Source organism: Rattus norvegicus, chromosome 2, assembly GCF_021556685.1.
Source record: "Rattus norvegicus strain SHRSP/BbbUtx chromosome 2, alternate assembly SHRSP_T2T, whole genome shotgun sequence".
Classification (NCBI taxonomy): Eukaryota; Metazoa; Chordata; class Mammalia; order Rodentia; family Muridae; genus Rattus; species Rattus norvegicus.
The window spans coordinates 121,955,134-121,971,975 of record NC_141535.1 but is presented as its reverse complement, the minus strand read 5'-3'; the positions used below and the strand labels follow the sequence as shown (position 1 = coordinate 121,971,975).

The following is a 16,842-nucleotide window of genomic DNA, read 5'->3' as shown; positions in this document are numbered from 1 at the left end:
CTACAACCGCACTGTCCCTGTGTCCTTAGCTTGCCTTCATTACTTCTGCCACTATTAACTCATCCTGCTGTCTACAAAAACAGATCTTACTACAAAGATGCTTAATAAGCAACAATATATGGAACTGGTCCTGATTTCAGCCCTTCTACTTATAGAAATGGGCCCTCGGCGTGTTCTTGTTCTCCTAACTGGACTCACATCCTCACCCCACTTGGTTCTAGCTTTGGGAGGTTTGCTGAATTGCTGTGTTGTTCTGCGCTGTTCTGTTTGTGTGTGGTGTTTGGGCGGAGGGAGGTGGTTGATACAGGGTCTCACTTTGTAGCTCTGGTTGGCCTGAAACTTGCTATGTAGACCAGGCTGGCCTCAAACTCTTAAACATCTGTGGGTGAGGTAGGGTTTCTCTCCTCCATCCAATGCTTTAAGCATAGCACCCCAAGATAACTGAGATTTACCAACACAACTTGAGTTGAGTTATGATTAAAACTTGAGCCATTGTGTTGCTCTCTATTGACTCCAATTTTTTCAGTATGGAATTTGCCAAGGTTTGCCCGGTTTTTCAATGGTATTTAGGAGAAACACATAAAATCTGGTGGCGTAAGCCAGACTCAGCCACGGCTATGGCCAAGTCTAACTTGGATTCTCAAATGTACTCAGGAAAGCAAGGATAAATATAAAAGCAAAGGCCAGCCAAACGCATCTGCACAGAGAAACGCAGTCAGCCACACGGAGCCACCAAGAGTGGGCAACAGAGACAGCAGCCCGTAAATACCGTGCCAACACCATGTGTACCTCAGTAATTCTCACCCCACCTCCGAGGGGAGAGCTGGTCCAGAGCCCTGGGCTGTCGTGGCTGAGCCAAAGGGGTGTGAGCCAAGGGGTTGCTGCACAGAGTCCCCGCCCACGAACAGGAGTTAATCATTCCCAGGCCCCTGTGCCCGAAGTAAGATGCTTGTCACTTCCCATGGCTTACGTGAATAATTAAAAAAAGAAAGAAAAAAACAAACAGGACAGATAACTATACTAAGGTAAAAGATAATCCCGAGGCATAACTATTCTCTAGGAAGCTGAGCACCACAGTCAGAAAAAAAAAAAAAAGAAAAAGAAAAAGAAGGAAAGAAAAAATGAAAAAAAGAAAACGCTGTGATTCCAGGGACGCCACTGACATTTATTTCTAAGAGATTAGGCTGTGACGGGGCTTCAAGTCATGTAGAACTGTTCCCATTCCCCAGGGCCTCCACTATATTTATACGCAGGATCCCATATTATTTTTCCTGGTGTTATGGTAACAAGAACTTTAGTGTTTACAGAACTATCAAGTTCTGACAGGCTGAGCTGGGGACTTTGCACCCCTGGCTTGCATTAAAACGGAGTAAGGGACTAGGGAGCTCAGCGGTCTCAGCCAGTGCCTGAGTCAGGAAGAGGAGGGAAGCCAGCAAACGCAGTAAGCGACAAGGCCTCTTTGCCAGAGGAATTCACCCGCAGCATCCTTTAGGTTAAGAGATTCATCAAATATACAGAGCCTAGCAAGTTATAGTGAACCCAAAAGAATATAACCAAATTACAATCACAACTTCATAGTCCATGTGGAGTGTGAGTGTGTGTGCGTGTGTACGTACGTGGGACTCAGAGGTCAACCTCATATGTCCTTCATCAAGTACAATCCACCATCTTTATTGAAGCAGGTCGTTCTCACTGGGGCCTGGGCTCTCACTGGGGCCTCAGCTCAGGTTCGGCTAGCTGACCACAGTGCCCTGGAAATCCCTCTGTGCCGAACTCTCTGGTACTGTGGTTCCAGGGAGGACGAGTCACCACGCATGGATTTTTAAAGGGGGGTTTGGGGATCATCCGGTGCTCAGTCGGAAAACACTCCACTGACTGAGCTATCCCCAGACCTCCATGTGCATTTTAAAACTGTGCTGGATATGGTATATTAGCGTGCGTTGTAATGCTTCTTGCTTCTCTGGTGGCAGAGAAGGAAATTAAAATGCTGGGAAGAAAGGGCCAGAGGAACCCTCCCTATGCCTCCCTATCAGTATGTTCCACACCTCCAGAACCTGGGCGAGGACTCCGCTGTTCGCTGTATCCTCGGCCTCTCCAATTAATGTGAAGCTGGGAGTGGAAATGCCCCAGAAACACCTCGCAGACATGATTATTCTGAGAGCTTGCCACTTAGTCTGTGAAAATAGCTACATATAAGCAGATCCTTCAGGCCAAGGCTCTTCTACCGGGAGGCTGGGTTCCACATCCCAAACACTGCTTTAGGGAAGTCTGAGATCCAGCTGGAGCAGGAAGTAAAAACCACAGGCTCAGCCTCTGGTGCCGTGAACTACCACATTTCAGTTCCAGATCGGGCCTAAGAAAACACCAACTAAGAACGAAACACAGCAGGGAGCTCACGTTGTCCTTCCTTCCTCTTTCCTTCTTTTCTTCTAAGCTTTCCGACTTCCTACTCTTTTCTTCCCTTCTCTCTCTTCCTTCCTCACTCCTCCTCTCTCTCTCCCTCTTCCTTCCTTTCATCCCTGTTTTTTCTCCCTCCCTCCTGCCTCCCTCTTTCCTCCCATTCTCCTTCCTTCTGTCCCTTCCTTCTTCTGCCTTCCCTTTCTAACTTCCTTCCCTCATCTTTGGTTCTTCTCTCTTCTTTCTTCCTACTCGTGTTCACAAAGGCAAAGTCACATATTCCTTAATAGAAGGTCACGTAGAACTTTACAACGGCATCTTTTCTCTGTTTAATTTGAGCACCTTTAAGAGTGAAGGTATGCGTGCCGTCCTGGGCTTGATGTGAACATTCCAGCAACAAAGACTCATGAAACAGGATACGTGCAGGACAAGGAACGGGATCTGCTTGCAATTCTTAGAGTGACAGGATCATGGCTTAGGATGACAGGGGAGGGTCTCAGGGCAACAGGGGCAGGTGTCAGGGTGACAGGGGCAGGTCTCAGGGTGACAAGATCGTGTCTCAGGATGACAGGGGCAGATCTCAGAGTAACAGGGGCAGATCTCAGGATGATAAGATCAGGTCTCAGGCTGACAGTGCAGTCCCTGGGTGACAGGGGCAGGTCTCTGGGTGACAGGGCAATCTCAGGGTGACAGGGGTAGATCTTAGGGTGACAGAGGCAGACCTTAGGGTGACAGGGGCAGGTCTCAGGGTGAGAGGGGGAGTCACAGGGTGACAAGGGCAGATCTCACGGTGACAGGACTGGGTCTCAGCTCTATATAATTCCTATCTCCTGAGCAACTGCACCACTGTTTGCTGCAGCTGGGAGTAACAGTGACTTTGCTTTTCTCACCTCAATGGCTACTTTTCTGTTGTTCTTATTTTAAGAGATTTCATACATGTGTCCTATGTATTTTGGTCCTATTTGCCACCCATACCTCCTCCTACCCATCCCCAACTTCATGTTCTGGGGCTGTTTTCTGTTGTGTTGGACAAAACACTGTAACCAAAAGTAACTTAAGAAAGGAACAGTTTATTGTGACATACGGTTTCGGGGGCATTAGAGTCCAGCAAGCAAACAGGAACCAAGAGAATGGAGGTTCTCAAGGTTAAGAGCAGGCAAACCTTGCCCCCAGTGACACACTTCCTCCAGCGTGACTGCACCTCCTAAACCTGCCCCCAATGGCCACCCAACAGGAGCAGATCTACCCGAGCCTCTGGGGGACATCTCTCATTCAAACCACCACACTCTTCAAGAGCTGACCTGGCTCTTCAGGAACCTTTCTCTGGGATCCTGACACACAAAGCACTTCCCTGTGGCCGGTCTTTTCAAAAAATCAAGAGCTGAAGGCTTTCACTTAGGGCTGAGCCTCTGTGTGCACTTTCCCTTCTGTTGTGAGAATTGCCTTGGTTATATAAAAAAAAGAGAGAACATGAAGTTGGGAAGGAGTAGGAGGAGGTATGGGTGGCTAATAGGACCAAAATACATATGTCACATGTATGAAATCTCTTAAAATAAGAAAAATTATATATATATTATATATGTTAATATAAAACACATATAATGTTTAAGCTTGATACCCTACTTTAAACTAATTCCACCTGTTTACCTCTTGCTACTTTAGCTCCCAACAGAACCAGAACCTTCTTCCACTGAAAAAAAATTTAGCCTAGGATATATATTTGCATAAAGTAAATTGTCTCTCACAAACAAATGCTACTCAGACACGTCACTCCTCCACCAGCTCTAGTTACTTGATAATAATGTGCTCTACTGAGCTGGAATCTTTCAAAAATTTGATTAGGGTCTGGGGCCGGTTTTCATTTGTTTCATTTGGGTTTTTGTTTTTATTTTTGTTTTTGAAACAGGGTCTCATAAAACTTGGGCTGTCCTCAAACTGTGAATCCCAGGATGGCCTTGAACTCCTGATCCTGCTTCCTCCACCTTCTTAGCACTGGATCTACAGACATGTGCCTGTGCTTGTGTGACGCTGGGGATGAAACGAGGGGTTCTGTGCAGTTGGCAAGCACTATGCCATCAGCTCTGACACCCAAGCCAGTGTGCATATTTGAAACAGGTTCTCATTATGTAGCCCTGGCTGGCTTGGGACTTTCTCTGTAGATCAGGCTAACCTGAGATCAGAGATCCACCTGCCTCTGTCTCCCAATTGCTGGGATCAAAAGTGTAAACCACCACACCAGGCCAAGACATTAATTCTTGTGCATGTAATTTACTAAGAAGTCATATATGAAGAATCTAACACAGGATGAACGAAGCCGAAGAGAAAAACAAGGCAAATGGAAGTATAATTTCATACACGGGCCTTCCCTTGTTCCTATCACAAAAACAAAAAACAAAAACAAACAAACAAAGCCCCCCCCCAAAAAAAACCATCCAGATCATATCTCAGGGTTTACTTCAGATGACAGCAAAGAAGCTGAGCTTTCGAGCAATCTGCCCAGCCCAGTCCACACCAGCCGATTCGAGCTCTCTGGCAGCTTTGACTGCCTATGTTTAAGGACAGAACAATTTTCCCAGCCTTAGCAGGTATCTCAGGGTGTCTATAGTACAGGCTGTTAGGAGCAGAAGAAGACCTCAGAGCCTTGGCCAGGAATGCAAAGAGCTGGAAAAAACCAGCAGGGGCAGCTAAGCTGAGCACAGACAGAATACTAGGGGTCACAGCTGCTGCCCTCCCCACTCCCATCCGTCCATGACACAGTAAGGTCGCTTGGTTCCGCCATACCTTCTTCAAGATGGTGGCTGATTGCAAGTTTCAGGGGTAGTCTTTCATGTTTGTATGTGTCTGTATGTATGTGAGTGTGTGAGTGTGTGTATGTATATATGTGCATGTGTGTACACAAATGTGCGTGCATGTGTGTGTGTGTGCCAGTGCATGTGTGTGCATGCATGTGCAATCTGTAATCATGAGCAGACTAAATTCCCCCTCCCATAAGCCATTTCTGTCAGGCCTCTCACCCAGTACCCAGTGACGATAACACTAGCACTATGGTGAATAATAGCACAACGTTGCTATGGATAACGTGGTTAATAGATCCAGGGTTTCAGTTGCTACTTATGTTCTATAACCTGAAAATCAATCTGTCCAGATGAAGAGAGAGGCAGGTCAAAGCACAGAGAGCTTTCGATAGTGAAAAGATATCAGCATAGATTAATAACTGTTAAAATAATTATTTAAACCATAGCATTGTTCAAATTTCCAAATTGCTGTGCACTCCATTGCCTAGATGGAGGCTCTACTCTTTTCATGTGTCTCGGTCATTTTCCGTCTGTGTATCACCACCCGGTCCTCTTTCTTCACCAGCCTGCACCATAAGATTGTGAGTTGCTTATGCGACTGATCCACCCACAGAAATGTCTATGGAGGAGATAACCCCAGGTCTTAGGACTGTCCACCATCCAGGTGAGTGTAGTGAGCTCCAGTGTTCACACCTCAGCCTCAGAGCCAACCCTTCCTCGCAGCATTTCCACTGCGGCTTATGGAAATCCATGTCCAGAACGAAGAAGGTGTGTGACCTGTCCTTTCTTCAAAGAAACGTTTGCTTCCGGGTACATGAGCAGACGCTAGTCCAAGGTAGTGTAATGATGAAATATTGTTTGTTCAGATGTGAGAGGAAATGTATAAATGATATAAACAAAGATAACCAGTAGATATTGCCAATCTACTGACTAGTAGAGACAGAGGAGACCAGTGGACTGAGGTCTGTTGGGAGGCTTTAAGCTGATGTGATACAGCTGGAGTGGGGACCTCCTCTTCACAAAGAATAGAACAGTCAGTAAATTTATGTGCACAAGAAGCCCAGAGTGCAGAAAGCTACCGAACGTGCCCCAAAAGCGTGGCTCAGGGTGCCCTTTCAGGTCACATGATGCGCAATGTCCTCAGCATGCCGAGGGGGAGGCTGCAATGTGCAGCCCCAAGTTTGCTCTACAACTGAGCAACTGAATGCAGAATTATATTTTCCACAAGGAGGCTTATCACTATATGCAAGCAATCCTCACAACACTGAGTCAGCGGGTAGCCGTGGAGAAGCAAGCAAAGAAGAAAGATGGGGAGTGGTTGGACAGAAAAAGGGATGTAGCAGAACAATCGGGGGCTCAAGAGAGGGTAATGGGGGCAGATATGATCAAAGGACATTTTAATACATATATATATTAAAGTACATATATATGTGTTAAATATAATGTTTATATATACATATATATAAATATTTTTAAATGAAGGACTGACTGGGTAGAGCTCATGTGCTTCATAAAAACATTTCCAAACACATTAAAACATATTTCAAAGATGTCCAGAATCTGGGCCATCAAGAAGGAATCTTCAGATCAGAAACGATGGCATTCTATTAAGTGAGTAATAATTTTATATATTTATATTTTTCAATAATTGAAGTATCATGAAATGCTAAATCTTCCTTGATTCTGTAGAAAATAGTGTGATCTCGTTGTAGAAGAGGGCAGTGTAATCCAGGGCATTTAATTCAGAATGAAGACCATCAAGAGACTGGGGAGCTCGCTCAATGAGCATTTGCTATGCAGGTGTGAGAATGGGAATTCCAGTCCTCAGCATCCACATAAAAGCCAGGACTAATATTGCATGTCTGTAACCAGGGGACTAGAGGGCAGAGACAGGCAGCCCAGGAGCTCAGGGGTCAGCTAGTTCAGCAGAAATAGCAGGCTCCAGAGTAAGGGAGAGACTCTCAAAACATATGGTAGAGAAGTAATTAAGGAAGACACCCCAATGTTAACTATGCAGGTGTGCACATATATTACTTACACACAGAGAGACACACAGACACACACTACTAAAAGCCTGACATGACAGCAGCACTTGGGAGAAAAAGGATCAGAAATTCAGGGTCATCTTCAGCTACAGAGGAAGTTTGATTCTTGAATCCAGGCTGGGGTACATAAAAGCACATCTCAAAAAAAAAAAAGAGGGAGGAAAGGAGAGAGGGAGAGAAGGAGGAAGGGAGAGAGGGAAGGAGAAAGAATACAAAATATACCCAAAGTAAAATACAGATGTTTGTAATAACAAGTGTTTAAAGGAAACAAGTGACAAATTTAGGAACAGGAGATATTTTTACACAAAGGTTTTTGTGCCTGAAATCTCAACCATGGCAAAATGTAGTCAGAGACTGGCAGGCCCCTGAAAGCTTGTAGGTCAGCTAGTCTGACCTAGGCTATGAAGTTACAGGCCTCGAACGCATTCTCTCTCTCTCTCTCTCTCTCTCTCTCTCTCTCTCTCTCTCTCTCTCTCTCTCTCTCTCTCTATCACACACACACACACACACACACACACACACACACACACACATGGTTAATGAGGAGCACTTACCTAGCAAGTGCACAGCTCTGGGTTCTGGAGGGAAGGGGATTCTAGAACACTCTAGAAGAGCTGTATATCTTCCCAGCCCCAAGTCAATTTCATTCACCACGACTGACCTGATATGGCCTGTGGTAGGAATCAGCTCACCTTATAATCATAAACCTCTTTTGCTGATTAAGTGTGGATGTTTGGTCTCTTTACATTTAACCAGTACGTTCTTGAAGAGAAAACACATTCCAGAGTTCTGTATACAGAGAACCAATTTAATTGTACATTTTTTAAACCGTACTTTCCACATGCCTATTTCTGAGCTCTGAGGAAATAAAAAACAAACCTTGAACATAAGATACAAAGATGAGGAATCCAGATCCCACTTTATGCTATAAAACCCACTGCTTTGCCACAAACATCACCAGAACACTGTCTGTGACTTGTGCCATCCTGCGGCCAGACTCTCACAGACTGGGAAAGTTGCTGTGAGCTTTCGTGTTTGCTGGTTGAGTAATTCCTTTTCACATCGGCTCTAATTTTTTTTCTTTCTATCCAAATAAGAACATTACGTCAAATCACTGAGAGTCAGATGGCCTGATTCCAAAACGGGGTATCTCTGTGCCTTTCCAATGTCCCTGTGACCAGCATGCCCCGCTCTCCTTGGCATGTCTTCCTTATTGACTCCATATACAATAAGTCAGGTTTTGACCTCACTCCTGTGGAGAATGTGAAGGAGACAAAAGAAGAATCAGAGTAGGGAGAGAGGTCAGGCTAGACAGTCAAAGCCGAAGAAGGTTGTAGGAGGCAGAGAGGAGGACATCAGGAAAGGGAATGCCAGGCTCAAATGGAACCACGCTGAACAGCACATGGCTGCCATGCCCACATCTGTGTGTTCCAAGTGACTGTTAAACAATAATTTGAACAGTATTACTACTACTATAACCATTATTGTTATTATTATTATTATCATTGCTGTTGTTGTTATCACTATCATTATCATTATTAATTACAGAACCTGAGCATGTGGTTTTCTCCAATTTCACATCTTGCTCATAAATCGTCCAAGCAGCCATTAGCTGCTCATAGAGACCCAGCATCTCATATACATTGTTGATTCATTGTTCTGTGTGACAGTGGGCTCCCTAGGAGGCAAAGATTCTACAAAAGAACACTTAGAAAGAAAGCCAAGACCAGCAGCCTGACTAAGCCAGTAAGAATAAAAATGGTGGCCTAACAAGGGAACAGAACAACGAAAGCTCTCGGAACCAACGGGGAAACCAACGGAGAAAATGAGTAGCCGGGACATTTGAATTGTTGAGGGAAAGGATGTCTCAGATCCAGGCGACAGGGAGGAACAGAAGATTAAGCACTAAGCTTAGAATGAATCATAGAGGGAAAAGATGGATTACTGAGCTCGAAGGGGTGAGTCAGGAAACCCTGCACATAGCTGCCTCAAAGGATCCTCCCTGCAAGTCCGAAACAATAGAAACTTACCGTTTGCAGAAAGGCCTGGCTGGCATAGCAAACTCTACACATAAAGAAGAAAGAAAAGATTATTCAAATTGCAGGGAAGTATTAAATAGAAGAACCCAGCATTTCTATGATACCTGATGCTGGGGAAGACTGGTCCCTATACACACTGGCATCCATGAGGGTCCTACAGGAGGCTGCTCACAGAAGCTACGTGACAATGGAATGTATGATGAGGAAATGGCTGCAGAGCAACAGAGAAAACTAAATCAATTTACTCAATGAAATACAAAGCTAGAGCAAATGAGTATTCCTGTCATTTAAGTACAGGGCAGCACCAACAAAATCCCTGACCCACGACATATAGGTTGAACTTTAGGAACTGGAGAGATGGGCTTAGCACTTAGAGCTCTTGTCGCTCTCTGGGTAGATGTGGATTAAGTTCCCAGCACCCATTTATAGAGTGGCTCACAGCCTCCTGTACTCCAGCTCCAGGGAATCTGGAATACTTCTGCCCTCCACAGGTACCTAAACACTTGTACAATACACACACACACACACACACACACACACACACACACACATACACACACATACACACACATACACACACATACATACACACATACAAACATACACACACATACACACACATACATACACACATACAAACATACACACACATACACACATACACACACATACACACACACATACACACACACACACACACACACACACACACATCAAAACAAAATATATTTTTCTTGACTGTTGGAGATATCCAGCAGTAATACAAGCCCTATCTCTGGGTTGGGCGTTGGGCAGCAAAATTACAAAATAGTTATTTTTTAAAGTTGAACTTTAGCCACATTTTAATAAAAAAAAATCCCAGGACAAACTGGCAATGTTAAACCCGTGCATGAATAAGGAATCCCTCAGAGCTGATGCCACTTTCTCAGTGAACAAGGAGAAGTGGGCGTGGCTAGGTACTTCACAAAAGTTAGTGGCAAATTACCTGAGATAGGCAACTTAGTCTGGGCTCATTGCTCAGCCGGTGCTGTGAGCCTTCCTTCCTGTACCTTGTGGAGAGAAAGAACCTGGGGCAGAGAAGACCTGGTGGAGAAAAGCTGCTCAGAGATGCAGGAAGACAAGAAACAGGTTAACAGCCCAGGTACCCACTTATTCCAGTGAAGCTTCTTCTCCAGAAGTTTCCACCCCCTCCCAACATTATCAACTTGCAAGCCTATCTTGGACTAGCCATTGATGAGGTTAGTGCCTTCTTCAAGCTTCAATTGCCTCCCCAAACTCCCAACCCACTGGCCACCAACCTTCAATGCATGGAGCCTTCAGGAGACACTTTGTATCTAAAAACCTAACAGTGAGGAAGGAGCTATTCCAAGGCAATGAACATCCCATGCAGACACATGCCAGTTTGCTTTCTGAGTCTTTAGTAAACACTGTGACCAAATGCGGTATTTGTCTTACACTTCCATATCACCCACCATCACTGATGGAAGCCACAACAGGAAACTGAGGCAGGACCCTGCAGACAGGCAAAGGCTTGCTCCCCATGGCTTGATTTCTTATAGAACCTAGGACCACCTGACCAGGAGTAGCATTGCAAACAGGAAGCTGGGCCCTTCCACATCAATCAAGAAAATGCCCCACAAACCAATCTTGTAAAAGCATTTTCGAAACTGAGTTTCCCTCTTCCCTGGTGACCCTAGCTGTGTCCGGCTGACAAAATGTAGCCAGCACAAGAAGAGAGCGCCGCATGCCTACCCTGGCAGCACAGCAGCACCACTGAGCTCTACAAAAGGGACAAGTGTGACGACATCTGATTGTCTTCATCCTGTTAAATCTCAGTTTTAAATTGTAGCCGGCAGTTACATATTGGCAACATTTAGGTTACAAAGGTTGAAAGGATGAGTAGCCATAGCAATGCATGGATTGGGGCAGGTGAGTCTTTCCGGTTAACTTAAACCATGACCCAGTTAAACGTTAAAGCCGCTGATCCTGGTAGCACTATGACAGTTACACGGATCAAATCATTTTATAAATGCACACTGGAGTGTTTCAAGAGAAATCATCGTTCTCTTTGACATGCCTTTACCAGAGAGCAAAGAACAGGAAGGCAAGGCTGAGAAAGCATGGGATAGCTCTGTCTCCATGCCATGAGAGCTGGCTGTTACTGTCTCCTATCTGTGTGTATGTTTGAAAGGCATTCATAGTAACAACTTCCAAAGTCCATTCTGAATGAGAAGACGGAATGTGATTAAGCCCCCTCCACATGGCGAAAGACACTGACTGGTCCCCGTTACAACGGATGGCAGGGATGCTAGGAAGATATCCAAGTCTGCTGAGGGCTTTGTTTATATCTCAGTGAGGAGTGGAAGGTGGTGTGCCAGAAAACTTTGATGGCAACAGCCTGAGTATCTTAAGTAAGCATCCATTATGTATAGCAGGAAAATGTGTCATGAGCACTATAAAATGTGTGTATCCCTACCAAAAAGGGCTAATATAACACAGCATGCGATTACTCTCTGAAGGCGATGTGTTTAGTGCAAACACACCACACAGGACTGCGTGAGAACGACGGTTTTATTCTGAAACGTTGATATTTTGAAACTTTTAGTTAAATGAGTTATGTTTAAAATAAGCCTTTTTTAAAAAAAAGAAAAGAAGCCTAGAGTTTGATGCGTCCAACTGTTTTGTTTTGAAGATGGAGTCTCATACAGCCTAGGCAGCTTTCAAATTATTACATAGCCGAAGCTGATGTTGACTTTCTGGTCGTCTTACCTCTACCTCCCCAGGGCTACAATTACAGACTGCACCATTATGCCTGGTTTATGAGGTGCTGGGGACTGGACCCAGGGCTTTCTACAAGCTAGACAAGGACTCTATCCACTGAGACATGTTCTCATCTCTCCTAAATTAATCCTCAATAGATTCCAAAACTGTAATTGTCAAGATGTTGTAGCAAATTATTAAATCTCAATCAGGGCTTTCTACCCCACCTTGGATGATTCATTTCCCAGATAAAAGACTCAGAACCTTTATATTTGTGCTAAGCCTTTTAAGCTCAGGTGAGACCAAAGCTGACTGTCATGGTGACCACACCTGTCACAGCATCTCTTCATACACAATGATATCGCAGCTTCTGCCCATTGCTTTTATAACGGCATCAACCCAGCCTTGCTGAGAAGTAAGGGTTTTTATTGCCAACCTGGTGTTCTGGTACCTAGATTGAATTTGGGGGAGGTACATCATTTTAACTGATAAGCCAAATACATCCTGTTGGACAAGCCTTTGGAGTATTGCGATCCCATCACATTGCTAGTATATCCAAAATACTGCAGACTTGCAGTCAGTTGTCAAACCTCTGGTTACAGAGATGAGAATGGTTCTTTGGCCCTGTTTGACATAGCCTTGGGCAGCTGTCCTTGCTGTGATGACACGCTCACTCCTCTCCATGATGGCTCCCAAAGTCCTCAGTGGAGCCACCTCATTGTAGTGTCAGCTGACTTTCTCATTGTCCCTTCTTTAGTTAACACCACACTCCTAATTTGTGGCTTCTCATCTGCTGTGGTTTTAGAAAATATACACTCATTCGTGCCACATGCAAGCATGAGTTGGGGTATGAATTTATAGATGTGTGTATCCCTAGCCTGACGTGCACTCATTCATGCCATGCACAGCCATGCACTGGGAGATATTTGTATGAATTTATGAACATGTGTCCCTCCAGCCCAGTTCATTTCATGAACAAGCATGAATTGAGGTGTGTTTATATGAATTTATGCACATGTGTATTTCTATCCCTTCCCGCAAAGGGTTAAAAACAGCTTTAAAACATTATGCAATTGAAAAGATGCTGATTTCTGGGGAGAGTCTGAATGAAGAAAAAATAAAAATAGACAAATCATGCCACAGGGAAATGATATACACAGACTGCACCCCCATAGCCCTTTTCAATTACTAGCCTTAGGAAATAGCACTCTGGAGCCCGAAAAAAATCAGAAAGATGGAAAAGTTACTGATTAGTCACAGGGTCACAATGCATAAATAAAAACAAGCCAGCTATTCAGAAAAAGTAAAAAAACAAAATACTACCACTCTTGACACGAAGACCTAAAAGACAGTCAGTCATTTTAAAAGGGAGCTGTTTAGAGGGTGCCTTCAGCGCCATTTTGACTAGTGACAGATTCCAAATAGATGTCTTAGGAAGCCTTCTGTGCAAGCTGAAAGCCAAGTGCAGGCAACCAGCCTCAAAAGAGTGAAGGCGGCGGGCTGAAGGTTACGAGCTCTTGAAGGTAATATGCACAGACTTCAGCACGTGGGTTTTGGTCAACGTTTATCCCTTTGGATTGCAGTAGGTACAGGCTTCCTAACAGTCACTTTCCAAGTATGTAGGACAGTGCACATTTTATGGGGCAAATCTTTGGTTTTACGTAGTAGCCACGCACTAGCCAACCATTACTAGTATCCCTAACCATTATTGCGTTCATTTTCAGTTCTAGAACCGTAGTTGCCTCCCTTTCACGGGAGGCAGCAAAGAAGTTTCCTCACCAACTGATCTGGTCCATTGTGAGCCTTCACCCCATCAGTAGGAAGATGACGGCCAGGCATGTAACAAAAGTGTCTACATATGTAAACCAGGGGTGCGGTTTGACCCAGACTCGGTGTCCCACACTAACCTGCAGGTATGCTTCCAGCCTGCTAGGAATGCATTCAATCAAAGTTTATCCTGAGGATTTCAAAGCAAACTCGCCAGCCTGCTTTACCTGCCGTTAAGGCCCTTCACCAATGGACTCTCGGTCTAATGATGCCCGGATTCTTTAATCACACAGCACACTGCGAGCCGAGAGAATGCTTGCCTGTTTGGGTTTTTGCAACAGCACAGTGAATTCATCTACTACACCACAACACGATTGCTCAGCTATCCAGTGAAGCTTTTCTTTTCTTTTTTTTTTTTTAAATCCTGCTGAGTTCAAAGTTCAAAATTTATTCCTTAGCTTAATGCAATGCTATCGCAAGTGTGTTTAATGTATTCGTTCTAAACACCATCAGAGGACGGTGGTGTCAACATTTTGGCTTTGTTTGGACAGCTTTTGTGCCAATACAAACACTGACTGTATGAAATCTAATGAGATTAGGGCTCACTGCAAAATTAAAGGCAGGCAACCAAACTTCAAAGGTGCTGCCGCAGTCAAATCCCCCACAATATTTCTGGGGCTATTTTGGCAAACAAACATCTAAGAATCAACTTTACCAAAAGATTTTCTTCATAGCAACCTTTTATTATGGTACTGAATATTAAATACCTCCTAAAGAATGGGTGATTTTCCTTTTTTTTAGGGAATTTTTTTAAGTCATCATTAAAGAGCATTATAGCTAGAGAGAATAAAATAGAGAAAAGTAAGAATGAATCAAAAGGTTTCACAGACCCAGAATTAAGCACGAACTTCTTAGAAGCTGTAGATTTGGCTGGAATTAGAGTAGCATCCCTGTGTCGTCTTGATTGGCTCACATACAAGAGCACCAATAATCGTGCTCTGTAAAACTTGGAGGGGTTCGTAGCATGAGGCCTTGAAAGGTCAATTGCTGGTCTTGGAAATGTTTGTCAGTCACACATTTTAGTGGATAATAAAGCCCCCCCAAAAAATAATCTATAGAAATGTATGTCTTAAGCAATCTCCAAAGAGACAGTCGGAGAGGAAGTATATAATGTCAGGGGTAGGGAGATGGCCTAGTCTGTAAAGTCCTTGCCATGGGAACAAGACGGCCAGAATTGTATCCTTAGCTCCCATGTGAGAAGCAAGGAACATACTTGTGATCCACCCACTGGGGATGCAGTAATGCCAGAAGCCATACTGGAGGTCCTTGGTCCCTGGTTCTTCCCTCAAAAGACAAGGTGGATGGCTCCTAAGAAAAGACCCAAGGTTGACCTCTAGTCTCCATACAGATGGATATATAGACAGACAGACAGACAGACAGACACACACACACACACACACACACACACACACACACACATACAAAGTATGCAATGTCACTCTCACCAAAGCCTCAGGACCTTATTGCCCAAAGGTATTCATGAACACACTGGCTCTAGCCATATGAACTCAGTGCACAATCTAAGCTCTTTCTTGTATGAAAAGCATCCATTTTTAAAACACAATGAACCCAAATGGTAGCTGTATTGTGTTTCAAAACCTAATGTCGCATATCTGTGAAACTATACCAGCCTAGACAGCAGAAGCCAGAGGCATGATACCCGTCATGGGAATGTAAAATCCCCCTCATAGTTCTGTCAGGAATAAATAAATAATTTGCTCTTCAGCCCTGGTACACAGAAAGAACATCCACTCTGTAGCACCTCCCAGGTCTACTGCAATGGCTCTCCTGACCCTCCGAAGCCTCACAGAACTGAGGCAGCTGTGAGGAAACCTCACTCTTAGAAGCAGCAACCCTCTGGCCAGAGGGCTGGGAAAAGCAAGTTCAAGCCCGTGAGAACTCAGGTGCCCCTTACTTTCCAAATCCAAAAGCCTTGCCTTATACATTCTAAAGGGTGGATGTGATGTGTGAGTTCTGCTCTGTAGGCCCTGAGGGAGAAAGTCATGGCCTCACAGAGAGAATTGGCCCCCAATACAAAGCTCTTTCTTCTTCCAATAAAAACAGGCAATTGTACTGGGGGGGTGTCTTTTATTCAATGTGTACCAAGGTAGGTAAGTCACATTACTCCTCGTGTTTCTTGCTTTTGTCCTAACCAAACACCTCAGCTTAGTCCAACCCTCCAAATGCCTCCTTCAGGATCCCAAAGTCTTTAAAAATAATATGTCGTTTTGTTTATTAACAGAAAGGAAGCTCTGTCCTTACTGGAGCCACGGAGTTGTTGATGGGTCAAAGAAGAAGAACAACAAGAAGAAGGAGGAGGAGGAGGAGGAGGAGGAGGAAGAGGAGGAGGAGGAGGAGGAGGAGGAGGAGGAGGAGGAGGAGGAAGAAGAAGAAGAAGAAGAAGAAGAAGAAGAAGAAGAAGAAGAAGAAGAAGAAGAAGAAGAAGAAGAAGAAGAAGAAGAAGAAGAAGAAAACAGCCTGCAGCGACTTCATAGCCTAGGAAGTTGCTCAGCACCTAGTTCATGACTCGACGTATAGAGAGTTATCGGTAGAACCGAAGAAGGGCCAGAGGTGTCTTTTCTCAGGCTGAGGAGGGGAGAAGTACCTCTGGACACTGCCACTGTCAAAGGAAGTCTCACTTCCACAGGGGAAAAAGCCTCCTCGGTCATAAAGATGATGCCTGCGCTCCAGGTCAGCTGCCCAGCACTGGCTCCAGGGATGATGTCAGGCTCTCAACTTACCCTTGACTTTGAAAAAGAGAAGAGGAAAGAGGAGTGCTCTAAAAATAAGAAGAAAGAGGGAAAGCAGAGATCTGGCAGAGGCTAGTGAGTAGGAAGAAGATGCTGTGTACCCTGATGTCCCCTTCCCTTTCCACACACGGGAAGCCAGCCTGAGAACATGACAGGGTGGAAGAACAACAGAGAAGCAGGCAGAACTATGGGGTACCATCCCAGTTGACTTCTTTTTAGTGAAATTTAA

General features: G+C 44.6%; 1 long non-coding RNA gene across 8 annotated transcripts in view; it reads right to left on the bottom strand.

The window, feature by feature from the left end:
- LOC108350243 (uncharacterized) overlaps positions 1 to 16,842 on the bottom strand; it is a 302,908-nt gene that overhangs the window by 237,392 nt on the left and 48,674 nt on the right. The window contains exons 2-4 of one of the 8 annotated variants that reach the window (XR_015674434.1): positions 10,262 to 10,359; positions 9,268 to 9,301; positions 8,032 to 8,489 (exon numbers count right to left, since the gene is read on the bottom strand). The exons of 4 other annotated variants lie outside the window; for them this stretch is intronic. This is a non-coding gene — a long non-coding RNA (uncharacterized LOC108350243). Of the gene's footprint in view, positions 1 to 789; positions 870 to 8,031; positions 8,490 to 9,267; positions 9,302 to 10,261; positions 10,360 to 16,842 lie in introns of those variants that run through there. 3 more of the 8 variants (XR_015674431.1, XR_015674416.1, XR_015674429.1) reach the window with 3 other exon arrangements.